The sequence below is a fragment of the Hetaerina americana genome, unplaced genomic scaffold (assembly GCF_022747635.1).
Source record: "Hetaerina americana unplaced genomic scaffold, ioHetAmer1.1.p SCAF_3, whole genome shotgun sequence".
NCBI lineage: Eukaryota > Metazoa > Arthropoda > Insecta > Odonata > Calopterygidae > Hetaerina > Hetaerina americana.
The window spans coordinates 45359536-45375612 of record NW_027286874.1 but is presented as its reverse complement, the minus strand read 5'-3'; the positions used below and the strand labels follow the sequence as shown (position 1 = coordinate 45375612).

At 42.7% G+C, this 16077-nt stretch overlaps 1 protein-coding gene across 1 annotated transcript in view; it reads left to right on the top strand.

The window, feature by feature from the left end:
* Positions 1-16077, top strand: part of LOC139690019 (uncharacterized) — a 290228-nt gene that overhangs the window by 126497 nt on the left and 147654 nt on the right. The window lies entirely within an intron of this gene.

Genomic DNA, 16077 nt, shown 5'->3' with positions numbered 1-16077 from the left:
ACTTGCATTAGTTGCTCGTTGCTTTGTAAGTATTTTCTGTGTTACGGCCGTTTCCTGATGTGCCAACCTATTACGATAACAATCACACCAACCATTATGATTCAAGTTTTCCGGGTCTTTCCTTGACTTTTATAGGAAATGCCAAATACATAATCACCACCATGACAGGATCAAGTATGGTTTTGAAGTATGGTTAGTTTTGAAGTATGGTTTAGTATGGAAGAAGAATTGAACGAGTGTCATTTCCTTACGATGTAACCTAAAAGTAGTCTCTTCTGTTCATCTCCCGGGAGTGAACGACGGGAAAGGTGGATATGCATTAATTCATTGTTTTTATCCACTTTTGTTTTGGCGTAAGATATTCTCCCTTCAGTATATTCTTATAAATTACATGTATTAGACAATTTTGTTATTAAGGGAAACCTATTACTCTGTTGGCTTATAATTTTTCATATCTGTTGTAAATCGAGGATCACTGTCAGCTCTTTTATTTGAGAACTTTCGTACCAAATAAAGACCGCTTTCTATAACTACATATGATTGTGATCGAGTATCAAAGAGAGATACATTTCTCGTTTTGAATCTGTATCACTTGTAGGCTTACGTGCACGGTTTCATTCTGCCATCAAAGAAAGCCTTCCTCCTAATTGCCTCGATTTTTTCTTTCTCAACAAATCGTATTTCTTTGATTTCTTCCACGGAAAGCTCTTGAGAGAGTTTTACGAAAAAACAGCTTCAGTCCAATCGCAGTGGATGAAAAAAGACGGAAAGGAACAAGTCCGCAAGCATGTTAATTACCGTTTGCTTTCCTCCGGAAGAGATTCGTGAAATCCCATGTCGAGGAGCCAGCGGTCTTCAAAGAGTCCACTTCGCCGACTCGCCCATCCGCCTGCCCGTCCTCGACGGCCTCTCCATCTCCCACTTTCCCCATTCAACGATACATTCGTTCGCTTTTTCCCCTGGTCCTTCAGAACTCGAGGAATCCATAAAGTTACCGCCCTCTTCTTCTCGTCTTCTCCTTGCCTGCTCTCTCTCGATGGCATCCTCCCCGTCTCATTCTCCCCTTCCGTCCTCACCTTTCATCCTCCTCTTCCCCCCTTCCTCCACACTCCCTCCCTGCCCTCCCCTCTCCCCTCCCGCAGCGTAACCTCCTCCACCCGATACACCTCCGCCCACTCGTCACACACCCCCTCGTCGATGAATCGCGTTGCCGTGGACTCCGCCGCCCGCTGCCCTCTCTCCCACTGTGATTGATGCAAGCCCGCCATCCATGTCGTTGCCCGTGAAAACGAAGGGGGGTCTCTGGTCCGGGGGGGGGGAGTGGCAGCAAGAGTGTTTGGAAGGGGTCGGTTCGCAACTGAGACACGGCAAGGTGGACGTGGAGTGAGGCGGAAGAGGGGAGAGGATCGGGGAAGGAAGTGTTGTTGTTGGCGTGGTGGTACGTTAACTGGGAGTGAGGGGGTTGAATTGCGAAGGCGGTGAAATGGAGGAGGCGTGTCGGGGGAGAGGCTGGGTCGGGGTTAGGGGGCCGGGTGGAATCGGGAAGGGCGAAATGAAGTGGTGCGGGGGAGTGAGGGAGGGCGTGCCAAGTGGAGGGTGCGTGTGTGGGGGGGGGGAGGTTTCGGAGGAATAGTCCCCGGGCAAAGCCCAGTAATGAGCAGCTCACCGTGTGTCCGGCCAGGGCGGGTGATGGGGAGGCTTCCCGGTAAGCCGGAAACCGCATAGCTGCAGATAATTCTGCGAATTACGGGACGCTTTTTCGACTACATTTTTTTACAGACACTCCCGGAGCTTCATCCTTTGCGTGACCCTGCATCTTTCGCGGAGTTTTCGCGAATTTTCCCGCCCGTCCACCCCCAAATCCACCCACCAGCAACTGTATTGTATCTCTCTCTTGGATCTCTCACCACTCTTTCTTCAATTCTTTCCCATCTTTTTACTCTCGCACCCATAGTTCCCCCTGCGGCTTTACTCCATCCCTGGTTTATCACTTAATTCCGAATATTCGTTCGGACTTAGTCTTTGAATGGAGCAGTCCCCGCGCCAGTCCGGCGCCCCTACCGGCCTCCTCTCTGCGCTACTCTCCACCGCATTTGCTCCTCAAATCCTCAATCCGCCATTTCCCCACCGGCGCTTCTGCTCATTTACGGCGCACTTAGTCTCTTTCACCTTTTGTTCGCGTCGTTCTTCTGTTTGTTCTTCCTTCTCGGGGACGGTCTATGATACCCATTTCTCTTTACTTCTAGTTCGACGAATGCGCTTTATCTATAGTTGATGTTATCTCTTGATGAAAGTTTGACCTTGTTTTTGATAAAATGCTGTGTTAAAACTTTTTCATGGCGTTTCCTTCAATTTTTTAATTTAATTTGAATTTTACAAGCTTTGCATACTCTTGGCTGTTAGCCAAACGTGGCAGTGTCGTGCAATTTTCGATCGGGTAAAATTCATGGAAACATCGACCTGCAATTATTTAAAAACTAATTATTTAAACGGATATTATTTAAAAACTAATGCAAAAATATCCTATTTGAACTTTTTCATTTGATTACACGCCAAGGGACATGAACAAAAAATAAATATCTGCTTAGTTTATAAAATCAAAGGAACGCTCTCTAAACAGGTTGATTTAACAAAAGCGAACTGGGCCAAATATAAATGAGTTAACTTCATAGATAATTACCATCTATATTAATTGATTAGTATATGTCATAATAGCCGTATTCCAATTTTTTTATTGCGTTTAAAATGTACACGTTTGGAAATTTGGATCAGGTGCAAAAATATTTTTTGCATTCGTCATTTGTTATTTATTTTATCTAGTTGATTTGTTTAACCTAAAAATATTTAAACAGTGTCCCTCTTCGGAACAGTATAGCGATGACTAAATTGTCAACATTCACGGTGTTAATAATTTCAACGGCCGTTAGAGAAAGCTGACTCTTTATCTAAAGAGAAAAAAGAAACAGAAAGGGTGATTATCGGCGTTTTCTTCATGTTTCTTGTATTTTCCGCCGCCTTACCGGCATTTCGCGTAAGAAAAGCTGCTACGGTGAAAACAAAACTCCTTTCTTTTTTGTTGCATAATGTGAATATAGCCGTCTAAATTTAGGATCTGAAACTGCAAATATTAACACTCAGTACTTAAACTGATTTTGGATAGAGGATTTGTGTGATAGAATTGCATAATAAAGTTGTATATTTAGAGATTACCAACGGTTTTATTCTTCTTATTTTTTGTTCACGTTTTGTGTGTATGCTTTAGCTAATTTAGCTTTAGCTATAGTTACGCAATCACTTTGCTGGTGATGTTTTCATTAAGCATGATTGAATTCATAATTGTAGATTTATAACTATTTGATATCATTCCTGTTCGAATGCCAGTATTGGTGCTGCGAGGCAACCATTCACCTCCTGGCAGAAAGACCACGTATCCTCCCTTCGGTATTGGTGCAGCGTGACTCTGGTGAATGTGCATCTGGGATACTTCCTGACGATCCAACTGCCTATGATCTGACCTACCTATTACCTTTTGCCCGCTTAGTGTGTTTCTTCCCTGCCACCCACCCATGCCGTGCCATGCATTGTGTAATGTAGATGAGACCTACTAGGAACCCAGAGGCCATTCGGGTGACCAATAGCATCCGGAAGAAAGTACGTAAATAGTTCCAACAACATACGTTGATCTTTTACTAACTCATACACTGAACGGAATGGGATGCTCCTCCTTTCGGGTGGAAATTCTGCTTCTGGTATAATTATTTTTGGTGATGGCGTCAGGCGCAAAAGTTCAAATCAAGACTCCGCACTTTCTGCCCTGTAATTCCAGTGCCCACGGAGGCAGTCGCTCCATTCCCTCTTTTTACTGGACTTCCTGTTTCCCTCAGAAGCCGTCTGTTTCTCTTCCGGTGCCGTCACTTCGGGTGCACTGGCTTGGAACCGTAACGTGCTTTGTCATGTGTCCCCCGCTCAACGAGGGCAACTAAGGGAATGGGAAGCAATAAAATGGCGTTCAGTGACAGTCACCATCCTGCCTTCGCGACTTAGTCGAATCAGGTGTAAAACAGTTTTCTTGTGTTATATTTTTACGCCATCTACGTTGAATTTGAGCGTTTTCGACGAACGGAATAATATCAACGTAATTCCCAATGGAGCGTGCCTTCAGGAATGGCTCCCTGACCAGTGATAGGGGGATTTTCATTCTCTTCCCGAACCTCGAGGGCTCTCTTGCCTCCGCCCCCTGTCCCAACTCCGACCTACCTCCCTATCGCCCCATCCATCTCTACCCCTTCCATGAGGGGGTGGCAGGCGTTCAGAGCGGTGACGGTGGCATCCGTCTTTAGTTTACCGATGTCCATCCCTTCGCAGGAAAGTTACGAGCTAAAAACTTGTTCGAGGTAAAAGCGACGCCGTAAATCCCCCCCCCCTTTGTTGCTCCGGGCGGTGTTCAAAGCCCACTGTGTTCTCCGTGCCTTTCGGCCCGATGCATTTTCTTCTCCAGCCTTGGATGCAGTCCACCGTTTGTGGAAATTCCCGTGACTCTGGTGTACGCTGGATAAGGAGATAGTTCAAACACCCCAGTTTTCCGTCGACTTTCCGCGTAGTTTTTCCTTTTATGATCGGATATGTGTAACACCTGTCGTGGATTCCCCTCGAAGTAATTGGGAACTTAACGTAAAGTACCTACCTACCCATTTCTATTCAGTACTTTTCAAGCGATGTTTTACGGTTAATATTAATAGAATAATTTGATTTTTATTCATGGAGACTTATTACTAAGGAGGGAAATGTAATCCTATTTGTTTTGCTCCAGTTTTCCCAGAAATAATAGTGTCCAACTTATTTCACTTCCTGAAGTTGCTATAAATTGTATGAAACCCTCTTTGTTGGGTTCTACTAAAAGGGGATTTTAAAAGCGCTTAAATAACCGTGTTCGGGAAGCGAGGACGTATTATTACCTGACTTTCATAGATATTGTCAATGCCTCCTAGGTCTGGTTTTAACTTTGTGTCCCGTTAGGTTCACAAGTTTTATTTTGTTTGAAAATTTGTATATTTTCCATGATTCATTCAGGGGTGCGGGGACCGCTGATCTTCTGATCGCTCGGTTGGGGATCGAATCCGGGGGACGCCTCGAGGCTATTTCATTCTCTTTCTCACAAGTTTTTTAATTTTTCGGGAAACAGATTTATCTGGGAAACCACCACCGGCAAGGGGACAGAAAATAGGCCTCATATCCTGATGTGTGAATTTCACACGCCGTTGAACTTAAAAAGCATGTGAACTCTACTCTCATATCCATTGGGGCAATATTAAAGTTATTAACTGTTGTTTTTAGGCCATTAATAGATGCAGAAATTCCGCGTAAACTACGGGATTCATAAGTGCGAACATTTCGCACAAACACGTTAATAGTGAGCAATGTAATATGTGGTGACATGTCAGTACTGTATTTGATATTATCCTCTTAATCTCAGTTCAAGAAGTTGAATCAAAAGTTAATAACGGGATTGAATATTTTGTGTCGTGCAATGTAACGACGTGTAAACTAAGCGATGAAGGGATTTCTGTGACATTTTGCCCATGGAAACTGGGTAGTGAGACTCTCTGGCTTCTTTTCAGAGGTAATGGGCTGTATATCCGAAGTAGTTTAAATCTTGGCAGTGTATGTAGTAATTTTAGGGAGCCAGTCCCTCTGCCGGCATCATGGCTGGTGATTATCAGAGAATATATCAAACAATGCAAGGAGACGCTTCGAATCCGTCGGTGAAAAAATAGCCACTTTCGAGATCATAATTATCCGCCGAAGTGCCTTTCTTTCCTTTTTGCCTCTCTGGCAACGGTCCACACCTTGGCTCCTAATAATCTCTCGAAGGGAACCAGAAAAAATTTCAAAGAAATTCGCTGTTCTCCGTCTCCCTTGTATGAATTTCCTTCTATCCTTTTGAAGATTTTCCAAGAGTCACGGTTGTAGCCGTGTTTGGATAATTTCCAAACTCCTGAACGAGGGATGAAATTGGAGGCATGGCATTTGTAAAGAATGCACACTATTTTTACTTTCATTGGTGGCTGCTTTTGGAAGTGCCGTCATATTAAATTTCTTGACTGATTTATTTTTTAATTTTCTCAAAGACAATCACCTCCTATGTACAGAAATAATAAATGTATGTTAACGGTTGCAGAATTGACATTACGGATTAATCGTCACACATTTTTGTATTGTTAACATTAAATTATAATGCTTAACGATGATGCATTGCAGATAGAATCATCATATGCATTATTTGAGTGAGAGTTTTTGTATGCTCTCGTTTTACCCTTGAATCACCCATAATTTCCCGGAGGTAAGTCATCTTTTGGATGAGCCATCCGCTGGGCTGTAGGGAAACTTACCATTTATTACAAACAGGTATTTTTTTATAATCAACTATATGAAATTAAATATGACTTACAGGTAGATCATCAGGAAAGTTTTGTGATCGTCATATGTGCGATGGTACATAACGCGTAAACAGCGTCTTTATTAAGTGCAGGATTATGTAAGTAAAAATAATTTATAATATGGGTTATTGTGAGCCGTGCAATTCACTTTCGCGTGCTATAATAATTTACTAAATACAGAAAGCTGAACGCCCGTAAAACCTTCGTACACAAAGATAACAGCATTGCTTATTATAACGTTAACAAAGGATAAGATTTGTCTTTATTTAACAAGGGATTAATAAGTGGCATTAAAAAAAACGACCTACACGGTGGTATCCCGAAAATGGAGAATCAGTCATCTGAACGCCGCGGAAATCTACGTTCTAAGTGGCATTAGTTTAAAATGTAGACTATTATGTGCAGTAAACATTTTCGTGTGAACTAACAATTTTCTGGATACGTCTCGGGGTACCTTGGAGAACATTTTGTACTCGTTCCGTAAAATCAATTTAAAATTAGGTTATTATGTGCAGTAAACATTTTCGCTTGACCTAACAAATTTCTGGCTTCAACTCTGGGAACGTTAGAGCACGTTTTGTGATTGTGCCGTAAGTACAAAATTATTATGATTATGTTTTAAACACCGGATTCACGGTACGTTCTTGTCCTTCATTAATTAAAAGGACTCTGCAAGTAAGGTTAATTGTTAAAATGGGCTATTTAGGCCAATTTAAGTCAAATACTATGTAATTGCCATTCTACGCATTGCAAACATTTCAACAGATTTCCAATGGATTGTTACGTGTGAGTGTAGGTTCATCATATGTAGTCTTCTTGAAATCAACGTTGAAAATTATAAATTACAATAAAAATATATTTTCTTTCGGCTGTATAAAAGCTTAATTCAAATAGCGTAGTTTAGAATCCTGGTTATTGATTAGATTGAAAAGGATTTTCTTCCAACCAAAGTCTCACTGCTGTATATTCAGAATATACCGAAGCAATATTTAGGGCAGCACTTAACAGTATTCCTGGTCAAATTTTTTTAATATTCGGACCACTGGTCCTGCAAAAGGAAAGGTGCAGTGAGGATCTGTATTGAGCATACCAGTGGTTTCATCCCTTGCATGTGCACGGCAAAGGACTCGCGCTTCTGGAGACGTTTTGTTCGAGTTTCAAGGGAAGTATTTTTGTAAATTGTCTCAGGCGCTTTAGCATGTGTAAACATGTACTGAGAGGTAAGATCTGGTGCTTTGCCGGCGTATTTGCTTGATGAACTTTTCTCGGAAGACCCGAGAAAACTTCATCAAATGTACTGTGAGGATTATGCTGTGATAACTGAAATGAATATTTCCCCATTTGACGGATGACCTGTCTCTAAGAAGTTCCTTTTTGTCTTAGTTCTTGCATAAGATATCTGAAAACAAGGTTCATGTACCCAGTGTTAAACTGAAAACGGATAATTGAATGGTTTTGTCTAAAATCTACTGAGAGAATACAGAAATTTCACGGTCTTTACCTTTCCATGGTGACTCGCAGTTCATTTTTGTTTCTGGTTTTGCAATATGAATAATTTTGTAAAATATTCTTAATTCTATAGGCACTTGTAAGTCAGCAGTTTTACGTAGGGAAATCAAATTTAAATTCGTCGTGGATTATTATTGAAATTGCGATGGCTTAGATTTTCATCCTGGCAAGAGCGTAATCCCTCCCTCCCGAAGTATCCTTCCTCTTCCGAATCCCAGCCCATCATCCATCCAGCTTCGCCCTCTTCCTGGCCTCCCCTCCCGCTGTTCTCGCTTCCTGATAAATCCCCCTCGCCATCCCCACCATGAAGTGCCGCCCTCGAGACCGTTCAAGCGAGACTCCTACCCCGGAGATGTTGTTTCTCCTCTCCCACCACCCATTCCTCCCCAACACATCCAGCTCCCCCCCTCCTCAAGCTCATCCCTCTTTCCTCCCTCCACTCTTGCCCTGGAGACTTACGTGAAACACCCCCTCTCCTCCTCCTCCCCATTCCATCCGTCGTCGTACGTGCGGTTGCCCGTGCCGGGGCGATCACGAGAACGACGAGGAGTTCCGACCGTCTCCTCTCCGGAGATGACGCTCTCAGTATTCCCATGAGGCCGGGGGATTCGTGGGGGTTTCGGGAGAGGGGGGTCAGGGTGGAGAGTGGCCTGGGGTATGGGTCGCGGATGCCACCGGCTCTTCCCCGCCGCTCCCTCTCTTTACATCCCCGGACCTATCGCCCTTTCAGGCCACCCATCCACTTTTCGTGTCCGAGGAATGGGGGCCTCGGGGCTTTGCGGACGGTGGGTGGGTGGGTGGGTCAGGGAGGTGGGAGTCGGGGTGAGGTGACGAAGGCTCACGCCGAGGCAGCCCTTAATGGAGATTGGCTGTCCTGTCCGCCCCGGCCCTCCCAGCTCACCCCTCCTCCATTTCTCCCGTCTCTGGCGTGGCCATGTCGCCGTGGCTCTATCCCGCCGCCACTCCCTCTCTCCCCCTCCTGGATGCACATCCATCTCCTCCTCTTACCCTCCCTCCACCCGTTTTGAATTCATCTCCGGCACATAGCGATTCTTTCCCACTTCCCCTGTATCTGTGATATCTGCCTCGCTGTCCCCACCTAGTTTCAGGATCGTCCTCACCACTTCTCTATTTCCTTCTGCCGCCTTGTCGTATGTCTAATTTAGTGGCGGGGGTGGACGGTGGCTTCTGTCGTAAATCGTGGCCGATTCGTGGATATTCACCGCCTACCAGTCCTCCCCCGTTCCCTTCAGCTCAGCCGGGTCGTGTTCTTGGCCTTTTTCCGCGCCCTCGGTGGACCCTGCTTCCGTCCTTGTCGTGTTCCTCCCACCGAAACTTGTCAATCAGCCCTCCCGCCCCTTCCCCATCCCATTTCTCTTCCACGGGCGCGGATGGGACGTCTTGCTTTTTTCCTGTGCGAATGCCTCCGTGCGAGCTCAGCTGAATACGTACATGCACTATTTGACCCCTATATTTGAGTTGCGAGCGAGGAGATTGATAGAATCGTCCATTGATCGATTCGTCGAGTTCACCTTGCCTCGTATGCCGGTTTAGAGCAGGATATTCAAATTTCTATCAGTATTCGGCGTCCGATGTTATTTTCTACATATTTTCAACTGTCACTTCAGGCAGTGAAATAATGTGTTTCATAATATGCCTGATTTATGACTCTCAATCTTTTCTGTTTATTCCTTCTATGACCTTTTTCTCCCTGCATTCTCTTGCCTTGTTATCATTAATTTATGCTTATTGCATGCCACCTGGTAATTCTAATTAATAGCTTTCTGAGCCGATGCATTAAAAGTGTGCAAATCTGGTGTACCTACATTTTTTAAAATAATTTCATGGTATTTTTTAAATGTGCTCGGCAATATTATTAAGGAACTTTAATAATTATAATTAAATGTTAAACCACTGTTATTATTACGGATGAAGGCTCGCAAAAGCGTTCACTAGAACTATTCGTGAGCTCTTATCTGAGTTTACTACCATGACTTCAGATTAATTAATTCATTAAAAATCGCTCTCTCTTTACATTTGTATTTTGAGTTATCTGGGTATAGTCATGCAGTATTAACTTTGGGCTGCGTAGCATCATTTGCTGCAATATCATGAATAACTTAAGCTGGCCGAAATTATTCAGTTATACGGAGTTCTCTGGCTATAGCCTACTTTCGCTTCCCTTGACGCAATCAATCATTATATGAAAGCAGACGTTTAATGTAATTTGAGGTGTGGGCGGCTCCTTTGAAGCTCTTTATCAAATGCCCTGCGGAGGACTTTCGCGAGTATTTCAACAACGCTATCTTCTCCCGCCAAAGTACTTCGGTCGGTCGTTGGAGTTGCTTTAAGCTCTCAGAAAGTAGTTCCTACTCCCTTGCAGCCATGCATCCAAGACTTTATCGAGGGGGTGGGACCAATGGTGTATCGGAGAGATTATGTAGTGTGTCCGTTTACATGTGTCATCCTTTCCTAAGGTAATGTGCTGGCCATATCGGGTGCCTCTCGAGGAAAAATGCAATTGGAGCGATGCCACTGGCCATTACCCTGCCCACGAGGCGTCTAGCGATAGCCTTGTCGCAGCCTGGCCTCGCAAATCCTTTTGGACGATTTGCAGTGCAGAAACTTCGCTGTTTTATCGAGTGGAGGAGGATATTTAGGAACATTTATTTCCTTGTCAAACGTGAAAAGCGTGAATTATGTCCTATATATATTGTATATATATATATATATATGTGTGTGTGTGTGTGTGTGTGTAGTACATTACACAGTAACAAACAATATAGAAACACAAAAAAGATCACTCGCACGTTATTTCTTGATAATTTCGACGGAATTCTACTCCGTCTTCATCGGAAGATAGAGAAGAAATGCATTACTTCGCTATCTTCCGATGAAGACGGAGTAGAATTCCGTCGAAATTATCAAGAAATAACGTGCGAGTGATCTTTTTTTGTGTTTCTATATTGTTTGTTATTGTGTAATGCACTATTCGGCACTTCCGTGTTACGTCGACCAAATCATCTCTCTCTCTCTCTCTCTCTCTCTCTCTCTATATATATATATATATATATATATATATATATATATATATATATATATGAAGGCAGATGAATACTGTATACGAACGTAAACACAATATATATATATATATATATGAAGGCAGATGAATACTGTATACGAACGTAAACACAATATATATATATATATATATATATATATATATATAATGTGTTTACGTTCGTATACAGTATTCATATTAAAAAACCTTAAACAGTTATCAACCCGAGGGTCCGTTTGATAGGTGATGGTAAAGTTCAACCAATTTGATACTAAGCCCAACGGAGTAAAATTCATTTCTTCATCATTCCTTTGTCTATGTCGGCTATGGTTTCCCAAGGAGTTCTAGTACCCTAAAAATAACACAGCTCGGGTAAAGCTGAGGGTGATCAGACGGGCGTGCTTGGGAATTTAACCTTGGCCTTCGCGAGTTCGTGGTCCAATACTCTCCCCTCGAACTACTGAGTCGTCCTTGTACATATTTATGTTACTTATTGGCTTAATTGGACAGAGCGAGATTGAGACTAATAGTCACTTCTTCCACTTAACCCTTAGGTACGTCATTGAAGGCAGTTGTATACACCTAACCCCTAGGTTGAGAAAAATCCACCTAGGCGGGAATCGAACCGGCAACCTCTGGATTGGCAGGCGAGTTACCCCGCCGCCATCGAGTCCGGCAAAGTATTTATGAATACATATTCAGCCACTCTCAAAGCTAAGACAAGTAAAATGGACACCCACATATTTTTACGTTTCGGCGGTCATGCTGCCTTCGAGAAACAAAGAATCATGTTGATCTAGTGGGTGGGATCTGGACACCCCACCTCTCTCCTGATAACCCTCTCCATTCTAAACTTTCTCCCTTTCTCCTCCAATCAGAGGACAACATTCCTCGTTCGTCCAAGGCAGTACGGCAGTTAAAACGTAAAAATGTACATGCATGTCCCTTTTGTTTCTATGCTTTAAATTGAACTTAAAATTAAACCACTTGGCTTTTACACATAAAAAAAATTATTAAAGACTTAGGTTTCGTTATGGTATAACATCATCAGGTGTTATACCATAACGAAACGTAGGTCGTATATAATTTTTTTTAATGTGGAAAAGTCAGGTGGTTTAATTTTAAGTTCAATATGAAGAATTTCCTCCAAGTGATGCCATAAACTGTTTTACTCTATGCTTTAATATTTACTGGTTGTCGCTACTTGTCGATTTCCCCGAGAGTATAGTATGTACAATTATGGTATAGCAAATATGATTCCCACACAAAAAAATCCTTATCTCCCATGCCTCGCGAGGTATGTGTTGTTACTTGCTTTTTTCTACGACAATCATTTAGACGCTGCAGCTTTAAATAAATACCACTATGATTTCATTACTTGTAGTTAGCATTTATATTTCTCAATAGTACCCCAGGCCGTAGCAGGAGAAAAATGTAAGTAATTGCGTTCTCCCCGGATTAATTCTTCGTAGTTATTTTACTGGCTTGTGGGTGAGGGTATTTTTATTTGAGAGTTGGTTGTAACCAACTGTGTTCAAGGAAAAGGAGTGATGCTGAAGATGTTAGATATGGAGCTGGTAGGAGGAGGCGGAGGTATATGGAAGAACAGCGGCGCGCATCGTCCACGGTTTGGCAGCGACGGCGTAGCACCATCGAGGGGGGAAATGTCAGAATTGGTTTACTAAGATAAAATTATGAGGGATTAATTTGGAAGATTTAGCTGATAAATGGTGTAGTTCTGTGTATTCATGGCCACGGGGAAGGGAGTGAGCGATACATTCAGAGATAATGTGGAAGGTTTTGAAGATTGGTGATTGGGGGGGAGGGGCAATCCTGGCGAGCTACTTTGGTATCATGAGATTTGGAGGCCGTAAGCACATACATGCATGGATGTCTCGAACATTTATGCTGCTACGGCATTCAGGAAGGGTTTCGATTACGGAAACGGAAAAGCTACTGTCGAAGTGATGGTTTTGGAGGGCGGTATGCATCGGGGTTGTGAGACTGGAGACCGTTGGGGCGAGAGCGAGGGGCATTTACTGACGAACTGTGATTGTTAATTCGGAGAGAGAGGGCGATGATGTAATCGCTTATGTAGACTCCGTAACTGAATTTTTCGGAAAGTTAGTGTATGTACCTATCGAATTCTGACTGGCAGGGGTTTCGGGCACGTGTAGCACTGGATTTGGGAATTCCGAGAATATCTTAGGGTAGTAGATTAGGATGCATACTTCATAAATGGTAGGCTACCGTGGAGAGGAACTTAACGAAAAGTAGTTTAATAAGATGTCGTCAATATCGTCGCTTTTAGAATGCATTACATATTAAAACGATAAAATCGAGTACAAATCTTTTATGACACAGCCGAGTTTATAAATATATGATACACACATGAGTGAAGTAACTATTTATGGATGAGTTAGGAAAAAATAAGAATGAATGTTTTACAAGCAGCGCAAGTATAAATAAATAAATAAATATTTTTATATATATGTGGGTCGCGGTAGTCCAGGGGGTAGAGCGTTGGACTGCCGACCGGAGGGGCTCGGGTTCGATTCCCGGGCAAGACACTCTGGGTACCTGCAGCTCCACCCAAGGTATGTGATCTTTCGGGTACCAGATCTTCCTGGGAAACCATAACCGGCCCAGGGAAAGGAACTGCCCCCCTTCTTCCATTCTTCCCTGATGTGTGAATTTCACACGCCGTCAGGCTTAGTACTGGGTGAACTCTACCATCACCTACCAAACCGACCTTGACCTTCGGGTTGATTACTGTGTTTATGGTTATATATATATATATATATATAACAAAACGCAGTAATCAACCAAAAGATCGGTTTGGTATGTGATGGTTGAGTTCTCAGTATTATATATATATATATATATATATATATATATATATATATATATATATATATATATATATATATATACATACATACATACACACACACACACACACACACACACACACGTACACACAATTGTTCACAGCGCGAATTTCAGTAATTGGGGTCTTAATTAGCATCATTTCGTGGTTCGTAATCGAGTCGTTTTTTTCGCCGTCCGTTTCGTCGTGCGCTTTGTCCGTGGCTATCGGAGCGAATTCGTCATGTTATGAAAAACCTTTCATTCCGGCCCCCCTCTCCTCCTTCCATTTACCCCTATCCTACCCGCCGAGATACTCTTCCCTTGTAGATTCTCTTTGCACTCATCCTCTTCCTAACCCCTCCGCCTTCTACTCCCTCCCTCAGGCCTCTCCGCTTATTTGCGGGAATACTCCTTGTAATGATCTCCTTGCACACTTAGATAAGCTCAACCACGCCACTCGGCGTAGTTATGGTTCCACCGCATAATGGCCCTAGATCTCGAATTAACGTGTTCATCCTTTCGGAGATTATATATCCCTTTGTAATTCTTTGCGTGGTAAAATCATTTCCTCCGTTCGCCAACGAAGGTAAGGCAGTTTTTTTTGCTCTTTGGTTGACTGTGAGCCTAGTCAAATTATTTTAAGACAGCTATGGCAGAGAGAGGAGGATTTTGTGGAGTTATTGGTAATTTTGAGAATTCAATATTGATAGTTGGTCCTTGTTAGACAATGATTGTGACATATGCACATGGTTTAAAAGTTAGAAATGGATTTTAATTCGTTCAATTTTTATGGTTTTGACCTAGTAAAATAAAGCAAAGTAATTGGTGTGTATGCAGGCATCCCTGGAAATATTTCGCGTAAAATTGAGTTTTCTGTAGAGTTCTACTTGCAGTATTCCAAAAAAGTTAACTAGGCCTTTGCAAAGCACCTTTTGGTCGGTATAGTCCCCTACGAGCTCTAGGGGAATCTAATGGGTCTTCTATGTCAAAATACGTAGCTCAATCATTTTTGACGTAGGCCACATCAGGAACTTCTTATACTCAGATATCACATGGGTAATTTTGACTAAGAAAACCTCTTAGAAGTTTCCATAGCTGGGAAATCGCTGTATGTACGGGCTTTTATGGTGTCAGATTATGTTTATAATGAGTGAACAGCTTGTTCTCTATTACATTTATTTCCTTAGTCTGTGTACGACGTGCGTCTCACCATGTACCTATGAAATTCGAAAATTTTACCCTTATATTTCTTTAAATGCGGGAATTGTCTCTTGTGTGATCTGTGGACTCAATCCCTACAATTGGATGGAAATCGATTGTAAGCATGTTCGTCAAACTTCATTAATACTCGTCAATACGATGTAATGATTGGACGGAAGTTTATTTCTTCGTGGAATAGAATTATGGAAGCTGTATGGAATTTTGGAAGAATTTCATAAGAACATAGTCCGCTCTGTGCATATTGTGTAACATGGTGTTAAGGAGTACGAGTTGAAAAAACGTTTTATCGAAATGGTTTATTTTATTTAACATTATTTGTAGTTGTTATTTGGGGAGACGACGCCGGTGTGTTTTACTTGATGCATTTAATGCATACTTACTTCTTTTAAAGTATTCCGATTCGGATTTCTATGATGGAGTTCGTTCATTATTAATTGTAATCCCAGCTATTGTCTCTCAAATATGGATTGGCTGTTAGTTTTTCTGTTGGCGAGTGATCCTCCAGGTCTTATCTGTGTATCTTGGGTCTGAGAAATTTATAGCAGCTACACTTACGCCTTTCTTCAGCTCAATTACCCCATTCCACTTGATTAATATACACCTTATTCTAAAGGAAATTCACGCCGTGGTCACTCCATCTCTTTCTCTCGTCACTATTTCCTTCTCGTTTTCTATTTCATTCATGCTCACATAACCCTAGGTTTCTCTCTTCCATCCCATTCAACCCTTTTCTCCCCCGGGATCCTCCATTCTTCTTCTACCCCGTCCTCCCCTTCCGCGCATCTATTTTTCCACGCCCTCAGAATTTTTTTTATCGGTTCTGCAAACCTCGGTCCTCAATCGCAGCGTATCCCCACTTTCTTCCGTAAACATGAGAGCGGTCGGCGCCGAGGGTAAACAGGGGAACTGGGAAGCAGAGGGGAATGGGATGGATGGCGTGGGAAAGAGGAGGAAAGATGGAAATGAGAGGATTCAGGG